The sequence below is a fragment of the Ahaetulla prasina genome, chromosome 3 (genome assembly GCF_028640845.1).
Source record: "Ahaetulla prasina isolate Xishuangbanna chromosome 3, ASM2864084v1, whole genome shotgun sequence".
NCBI lineage: Eukaryota > Metazoa > Chordata > Lepidosauria > Squamata > Colubridae > Ahaetulla > Ahaetulla prasina.
Genome location: NC_080541.1, coordinates 227159152 through 227167900, shown reverse-complemented (window position 1 = coordinate 227167900; position 8749 = coordinate 227159152).

The following is an 8749-nucleotide window of genomic DNA, read 5'->3' as shown; positions in this document are numbered from 1 at the left end:
CATCCTTTATAAGGTAGGTAAAATGAGGACCCAGATTGTTGGGGGGCAATAAGTTGACTTTGTATATAATATACAAATGGATGAAGACTATTGCTTGACATAGTGTAAGCCGCCCTGAGTCTTTGGAGAAAGGCGAGATAGAAATGCAAATAAACAACAACAACAACAAAAACTATGAGATTCTTGGGGTTCTCTGAGCTTGGTGGTTTCCTGCAGATGTTTCATGACCCAACTAGGGAACATCATCCGTGCCAGAAGGAATGTAGTTTTACAGAAGTCAAAGGCCTTCAAGTTTTTCAGCCTGTTTGGTCTGCCTGTTGCCAGAATAATTCAGAAACATTTATTGTTTTCATTTATCCTTCCCTCGACTTTCGCCAAGGATGGATATGCGACAGGTTGACAGCAAGACCCCCAAAAACGGACATTTACAATTTGTGTTTTGATTTTATTTAAAACAGCTAGTACTCGATGGACCCCTGGAGGTTATGTTCACACAACATGTTTAGCCAGGTGAGGAAAAAAAAAAACCCGTAGCAAATGTTTTTGGACAATACGGTGTTTATTTTGGCTGGGGGTTTCTCAGGGCTTCGAATGTAATATGATCCCACCAGATTTTTTTTCTTTTTTTAGCTGATTTGTGCGTTGTAGTGCACCAATTTATTTATTTGATATCGAATTTATTTGCCACACACACACTCCGCTCCCGTCTGCCAGTTCCATGAACTCTGGGGGGGCTTGCAACAAGATAAAAGCAGCATACAACAACGATAAAAACAGATTAAAATTACAAAAAATTGAAATCAACTAAAAAGCAAGGCCTTGGATGGAAAAGGTGCCTTTTTCTGTTTTTTTATTTTTATTTATTTATTTGCATTTATATCCCGCCCTTCTCCGAAGACTCAGGGTGGCTTACATTGTGTTAAGCAATAGTCTTCATCCTATTTGTATATTATATACAAAGTCAACTTTTATTGCCCCCAACAATCTGGGTCCTCATTTTACCTACCTTATAAAGGATGGAAGGCTGAGTCAACCTTGGGCCTGGTGGGACTTGAACCTGCAGTAATTGCAAGCAGCTGCTGTTAATAACAGACTGTCTTAGCAGTCTGAGCCACCAGAGGCTGTTAGCGTATTAAACCCCAAATCCCAGAAATAATGGATTAATTCAATAAACCTGGTTAAGTAGATGGTGCGTTAACAACCATGGAAGCTGATTTTTTTAAAAAAAAAAAATGGCGCATAGCTACGTCAACCTTTGTCCATGAATTGGGTGGATATTTTGAATATGTTTGCAGGACACCTGGCTCAAAAATTGTGCTGGGAGGCACAGAAGTTCTGCAGTTGTTGTACCTGGGGACTTTGAAAGTCTCCGGAAAATAATAAAGTAAAGTAAAGTAAAGAGTAAAGTAATAAAATAAAATAAAATAAAAAATAAAATAGAATAGAATAGAATAAAATGATAAAATAACATAAATAAAGTAAATAAAATAAATAAATGAAATAAAATAAAATAAAATAATAAAATACAATAAAATAAAATACAATACAATAATAAAATAAAATAAAATAAAAAATAGAATAGAATAGAAAAAAATGATAAAATAAATAAATGAAATAAAATGAAATAATAAAATACAATAAAATACAATACAATAATAAAATAAAATAAAAAATAGAATAGAATGAAATAAAATAATAAAATAAAAAATACAATAATAAAATAGAATAAAATAAAATAATAAAATCTAATTTTCCAAGATTCTGGGCACGTAGTTTCCCCCAAACTAGTGCTGTTTTTTTTTTATCCTGACGACCTGACGTAGCTCTCAGTCAGTGCAAATCCGTGTGGTTGGCGGAAAGTACCATCTGAGCAAGGGTGGGGTCCACTTACGTTTCCTACCACTTCGCAATGGGAGTGCGCGTGCGCAGATCGTATTTGATGACATCAGGGTGGGTGGGCGGAGTCTCCCGGCTCCATTACTAACGGTTCGCAAGAACCGGACCGAACCCACCACTGTATCTGAGGCTTGAAAAAATGTGGGAGGAAGAGGAAGGTTTGCCCTGTCAAAGACCTTAGAGAGCACAATGGACTCCACAGCCCTCCTCCTCCTCCTCCTCCTCTTCCTCCTCCTCCTCCTCCTCCTCCTCCTCTTCCTCCTCCTCCTCCTCCTTTCTGCAAAACCCCATTCCCTTCTAGCACTGATGATGTTACCTAGTTGGGTCATGAAACATTTGCAAGCAAATAACCAAGTCCAGAGAGCATCAAGGACCCCTCAGTTCCCCTCCTCCTTCTCCTCCTCCTCCTCCTCCTCCTCCTCCTCCTCCTCCTCCTCCTCCTCCACCCCACTCCCTTCTAGCACTGATGATGTTACCTCGTTGGGTCATGAAACATTTGCAAGCAAACGACCAAGTGCAGAGAGCACCAAGCACAGTTCTCCTTCTTTTCTTCTCCGGAAGCTAAGAATTTAGTGATCCCTGAGGTCCAAAAGGTTGGTGACCCCTAGCATAGAAGACCTCCAAGGTCCCTTCCAACCCTTGTCATTCTGTAAGGGTCTCCTGCTTGAGTAAGGGGGTTGGACTAGAAGACCTCCGAGGTCCCTTCCAACTCTGTCATTCTGTCATTCTGTAAGGGTCTCCTGCTTGAGTAAGGGGGTTGGACTAGAAGACCTCCGAGGTCCCTTCCAACTCTGTTATTCTGTCATTCTGTAAGGGTCTCCTGCTTGAGTAAGGGGGTTGGACTAGAAGACCTCCGAGGTCCCTTCCAACTCTGTTATTCTGTCATTCTGTAAGGGTCTCCTGCTTGAGTAAGGGGTTTGATTAGAAGACCTCCGAGGTCCCGTCCAACTCTGTTATTCTGTGAAAAGCCCGAATAAAAACCGCAGGGAATTTGATCGGCAGCGTCTCCTGATCTCTCTGAAAGGTCGCTTGCTATTCTCCTTCCTCCTCCTCCTCCTCCTCTTCCTCCTCCGTTCTTCTTCCAAATCCCAGAAGGGGACAGGGTGTGAAACCTACAGCTAGGGGTGAACAGCAGGTTAATTTCCAACTGCAGCTTCCCTCGGAAAACAATAGGACAATGCGCTGCCTACGTAAACCAGAGCAAAGGAGGGGAAGTTGTAAGATCTGCATGCAGGGCTCATGAAACCCAAGCCGGAGGAAAGGCCCCGCTTTGCAGAGACAATTAGCGGCCGACTTGGCCTCGGTCCTGCTTGAGCTGTCCAGGGAAGTCCCAGGGGTCCACTCTGGCTGGGCTTGAAGGTCACCTGGCCCGCAGCTCTTCAAAACAGCTTCTACCTTTGGGCCCAAGGAGACGAAAACAAGGGGAAACTCATCTGCGCGGCCACCCCCAGCCCTGAAGGCCTTGCAGGAGATGACCCTCCCCGCCCTCCCGGGATGGAGGGAGGCCTTGCAAGTTGACTTCTTCTTCTTCTTCTTCTTCTTCTTCTTCTTCTTCTTCTTCTTCTTCTTCTTCTTCTTCTTCTTCTTCTTCTTCTTCTTCTCTTCTCTTCTCTCCTCCTCCTCCTCCTCCTCCTCCTCCTTCTCCTCCTCCTCCTCCTCCTCCTCTTCCTTCCTTCCTTTCTTTCCTTCCTTCCTTCTCTCCTTTCTCTTTCTTTCTTTTCTACTCCTCCTTCCCTTCTTTCCTGCCTGCCTGCCTGCTTTCTTCTTCTTCTTCTTCTTCTTCTCCTCCTCCTCCTCCTTTTCCTTTTCCTCTTCTTCCTTCCTTCCTTCCTTCCTTTCTTTCTTTTCCTTCCTTCCTTCTCCCCTTCTTTCTCTTTCTCTTTCTTTTCTCCTCCTCCTCCCCTTTCTTCCTGCCTGCCTGCTTTCTTCTTCTTCTTCTTCTTCTTCTTCTTCTTCTTCTTCTTCGTCTTCGTCTTCGTCTTCGTCTTCGTCTTCTTCTTCCTTTTCTTCTTCTTCTTGTTTCTTCTTCTTCCTTCCTTCCTTCCTTCCTTTCTCTCTCTTTCTTTTCTCTTCCTCCTCCTCTTCCTTCCTTTTCTCCTCCTCCTCCTCTTCTTTCTTCCTTCCTTCCTTCCTTCCTTCCTTCCTTCCTTCCTTCCTCCCTCCCTCCCTTCCTTCCCTCTCTCTTCCCATCTGCCTCACATCTCCCCTTCCTCCCTCCCTCCCTCCCTCCCATTGAATCCAATAGAGTCGCAACAGCTATTTATCCAAGGAAACATCAGAAGCAGCTACATATATCAGACAAACACAACCAACAATACGTACTAAAATAACAACAGGTATAAGAATTCCAAGTGGTCTTCCGTGTTTTCTGAAAGGTGTCTTACTTAAGCGGGGCCGTCTAGTCCCCAAACGGGCAGCTGCTTCATTGACCCCGGGCTCTCCTGTTCTGCTGGCAACTGAAAACAGAGGCGAGAAAATGTATCTCAAGAGCCAGCAGGAATTCAGCATCCAAGAGGCAGAAGGGGAACTCACGAAATTTGCAGAGGACACCAAACCGGAGGGAATTGCAAACACTTTGCAAGATAGACTCAAGAGTCCGAAGGATCTTGACCAGTGGTGGGATTCAGCCGGTTCGCTCCGGATCATCCGAACCGATAGCGGCGATGGTGGTTTAACGCTCGCCTACTGCACATACACCTACTGCGGGTGTGTGAGCGCGCTCACATTTGTGAACCAGTGGGGAAGGTAAGAAAACCCCACCGCTGTTCTTCACAGACTTGAACACTGGAGCAGAGGTGAAATCCAGCAGGTTCTAACAGGTTCTGCAGAACCGGTAGCGGAAATTTTGAGCAGTTCGGAGAACCGGCAAATGCCACCTCTGGCTGGCCCCAGAGTGGGGAGGGAACAGGGATTTTGCAGTATCCTTCCCCTGGAGTGCAGTGGGAATGGAGATTTTGCAGTATCCTTCCCCCAGGAGTGGGGAGAGAATGGGGATTTTGCAGTATCCTTCCCCTGGAGTGCAGTGGGAATGGAGATTCTGCAGTATCCTTCCCCCAGGAGTGGGGAGGGAATGGGGATTTTGCAGTATCCTTCCCCTGTCACGCCCATCGAGCCACGCCCACCAAGCCACACCACGCCCACCAAGCCACACCCACAGAACCGGTAGTTAAAAAAAAATTGGATTTCACCACTGCCCTGGAGCCTATCTACCAATGAAAGAAGCAACCTGGAATTAAGGAGAAACTTCCTAACGGTGAGGACAATTAACCAGTGGAACAGCTTGCCACCGGAAGTTGTGGCCGCTGCATCGCTGGAGGTTTTTAAGAAGAGGCTGGGCAGTCACTTATCTAAAATGGCATAGGTTCTCCTGCTTGAGCAGGGGGCTGGACTAGAAGACCCTCCAAGATCCCTTCCAACTCTATTCTATTCTAAAATGAAACTCGGTGTAGAGAAAAGTGAGGTTCTACATTTAGGCAAGCAAAAAACAAAAGAGCAGGTATAGTATAGGTCAGGGGTCTCCAGCCTTGGCAACTTTAAGACTTGTGGACTTCAACTCCCAGAATCCCTCAGCCAGCAAAGCTCACTGAGGACTAGGAGCATAGGCTTTCCAAGCAGAGGGAAGACCTGTGGGAGTGCAAGGCCAGGTACCGGAGCCTGGAGGCTCAGCGGGCTGAGATGGTCAACCAGTTCCAGGCCATGACGCTGTCCTACTGGAACGAGGCCCTCTGGCTCTTCGCCACCAATGGCGCTTCCCTCCAGCCTTCGTCCAAAGCCCCGCCCAGGAGGCTGAAGCAGACCCCAAGTCAGAATTTCTGTCCCCCTCCGACCCACACAAAAAGACCCTGAAGGGGGAGACTCTCTGCAGCAACACAAACAGGGCCTCTGTGGCTCAGACTGGTAAGACAGTCTGTTATTAACAGCAGCTGCTTGCAATTACTGCAGGTTCAAGCCCCACCAGGCCCAAGGTTGACTCAGCCTAACATCCTTTATAAGGTAGGTAAAATGAGGACCCAGATTGTTGGGGGGGCAATAAGTTGACTTTGTATATAAATATACAAATGGATGAAGACTATTGCTTGACACAGTGTAAGCCGCCCTGAGTCTTCGGAGAAGGGCGGGATATAAATGCAAATTAAAAACAAAAAACAAAAAAAAACGTTCATTGCACGTATCCGTCCCAGAGGGCTGTAATTTGAGGACCCCTGATTTAGTGCAATATAAAAAATGCAAATAATTTTTCTGTGGACCATCAAAATTTTCTCGCAGACCACCAGTGGTCCACGGACCACCTGTTGGTGACCGCTGCCCTTGGGGACCCCAGTGTCGGAGCACCCACAACTTCTGTGTCCAATCACACTTCTTGGCCAATAAAAATTCTATTCTATTCTATTCTATTCTATTCTATTCTATTCTATTCTATTCTATTCTATTCTATTCTATTCTATTTCTATTTCTATTCTATTCCATTCTATTCCATTCTGCATTCCATTCCATTCTCTATTCTATTCTATTCCATTCCATTCTGTATTCTATTCTATTCTATTCTATTCTATTCTATTCTATTCTATTCTATTCTATTCTATTCTATTCTATTCTATTCTATTCTATTCTGGAGGGCAGCCGTTCCACCGATTAATTGTTCCCGCTGTCAGGAAGTTTCTCCTTCGTTCTCAGGTGGCTTCTCTCCTGGATGACTTTCCACCCGTTGCCATCCGCCTGGAAGGGGTTCTCGTGAATTAAAAATTCCGTCGAAGAATTCTCCGTGGCTCCCAGGACCCCTCCTGGCTTTCCACGTCAAACCTGGTGGCTGGAGGTGTCCAAAACAATCGCTTGATAAGGCGGTCTATTTTTAAAGCGAGGATATAGCCAGGATTCTGACAATCGAGGGAAGGGGGCTGGGCTTCTCCCTCGGGACCACTCGGTAGCTGTAAGGGGCCGGCAGGTTTCCTCAATGAGTTAGAGCCATACAATGCAAGGAAGATGGAGCCGAGAAAGACACTGGACCATGCTGGCCGGAGATTATCTGCTCCTTTACCCAAAGCGGTGACCCCTGACCGGGCCAGGGAAGCAGGCGCTGCCGTCAGAGGGTGGGCGAGGCGGCTGATGAGCCAGGAAAACAAGGTGAAAGCAGCTCAGCTTTTCCGTCGGACTCCTCCAGTCGGGTTAGCCAAGAAATGTTGCTGTTTTGTTGACTTTCGATCGACCGATGCTACCTTCGGCTCCACCAGGAGTCCATGGAGTCACGAGCGCTGTCTTTAGAATAACAGAAAAAAAATGGAGTGGGAAGGGACCTCGGAGGTCTTCTAGTCCAACCCCCCTGCTAAAGCAGGACATGCTAGGCAGGTAGTCCTCGACTTAACATTTAGCGTAAGTTCGTTCTGTGAGCGCTTGAAATTACAAGGGCACGGAACAAAGGGACTTATGACTCTTTTCCACACTTACGACCATTGCCGTATCTCTGTGGTCACAGCAGGGCCTAAATTTGGATGCTTGGCAATGGACTCGTATTTATTTATTTTATTTATTTATTTATTTTGTCACAACAATATATGTAGGTATCATACAAAAAGATTATATAGCATATAAACACATATATGAGTAAATATTAGGAGGTATAAGCATATATATATATATATATATGTAGGTCTTTGGTTATTCGGGTTTTCTCCCGCGTAAAATTGGAAGTGTCTTGGCGACGTTTCGACGAAGTCTCATTCGTCATCTTCAGGCTTCAGCTTCGTGCTTCTGGGAGCAATGTGTGACTGCAGCTGTTTCTTCCTTTTTAACTGCTAGTGGGGGTTTGAACTGATTGGGTGGGAGCTTGGCTGTGCTCTGATTGGATGTGGGTTTTTTTGGTGCTCTGATTGGCTGGGGGTGTGTCCTGTTTGGGTGGGGGCTTGGTTGTGCTCAAATTAGTCTGAGTTGCAGGGGGATCTGAGCTGGTGAGCTGCACTGCTACTGTTTGGCTTCGTGTTCGTGGTCGTGCTACATCTTCGTAGTGGGTGTCAGTCTGCTGCATGTATGGATTGGAGGGGTTTGAAATGGCTAATGTTGCAGCTGCGGTCTGGCTTCTGGTCCTTGGTCGTGCTTCCTGATCAGTGTGGGTTTGGGTGTGCTTTCTGGGTGGATGTGTGGTGGTGACATCCTGTGTGGACCTCGTGAGTGTGGGTCTGGTGTCATTCCTCGTGTTAGGGACACGTTTGTCAATAAGGGCAGGTTTCCAAATGGCTGGTAGGCGGGAGGTATCATCTCGTTTGTTCATGCTGTGTGGGCGTTTTTCTATCTCGATGGCTTCTCTGATTATTCTGTTGTTAAAGTGTTCAGTTTTGGCGATAGTTCTGGTCTTTTTAAAGTCAATATCGTGTCCTGTGACTTTAAAGTGTTGGACCAGGGAAGAAGTTGGTTCCTCTTTTTTGAATGAGTTCTTGTGTTCTTCAATGCGTGCACTTATTCTTCTGTTGGTTTGTCCAATGTATGTGGTGGGGCAGGCGGTGCATGGGATTTCATATATATATATATATATATAGAAGAAAAGAAAAACAATAGGACAGGAACGGTAGGCACATTTGTGCGCTTATGCACGCCCCTTATGGTCCTCTTAGGAATGGGGTGAGGTCAAAAGTAGAAAGTTTTTGGTTAAAGCTTTTAGGATTATGGGAAGAGACCACAGAGTCAGGTAAAGTATTCCAAGCACTGATGATTCTGTTGCAGAAGTCATATTTTCTGCAATCTAGATTAAAGCGGTTGACATTAAGTTTAAATCTATTAGTTGCTCTAGTATTATTGCAATTAAAGCTGAAGTAGTCTTTAACCAGAAGGACATTACAATAGATGATTCTATGAGTTAAGCTTA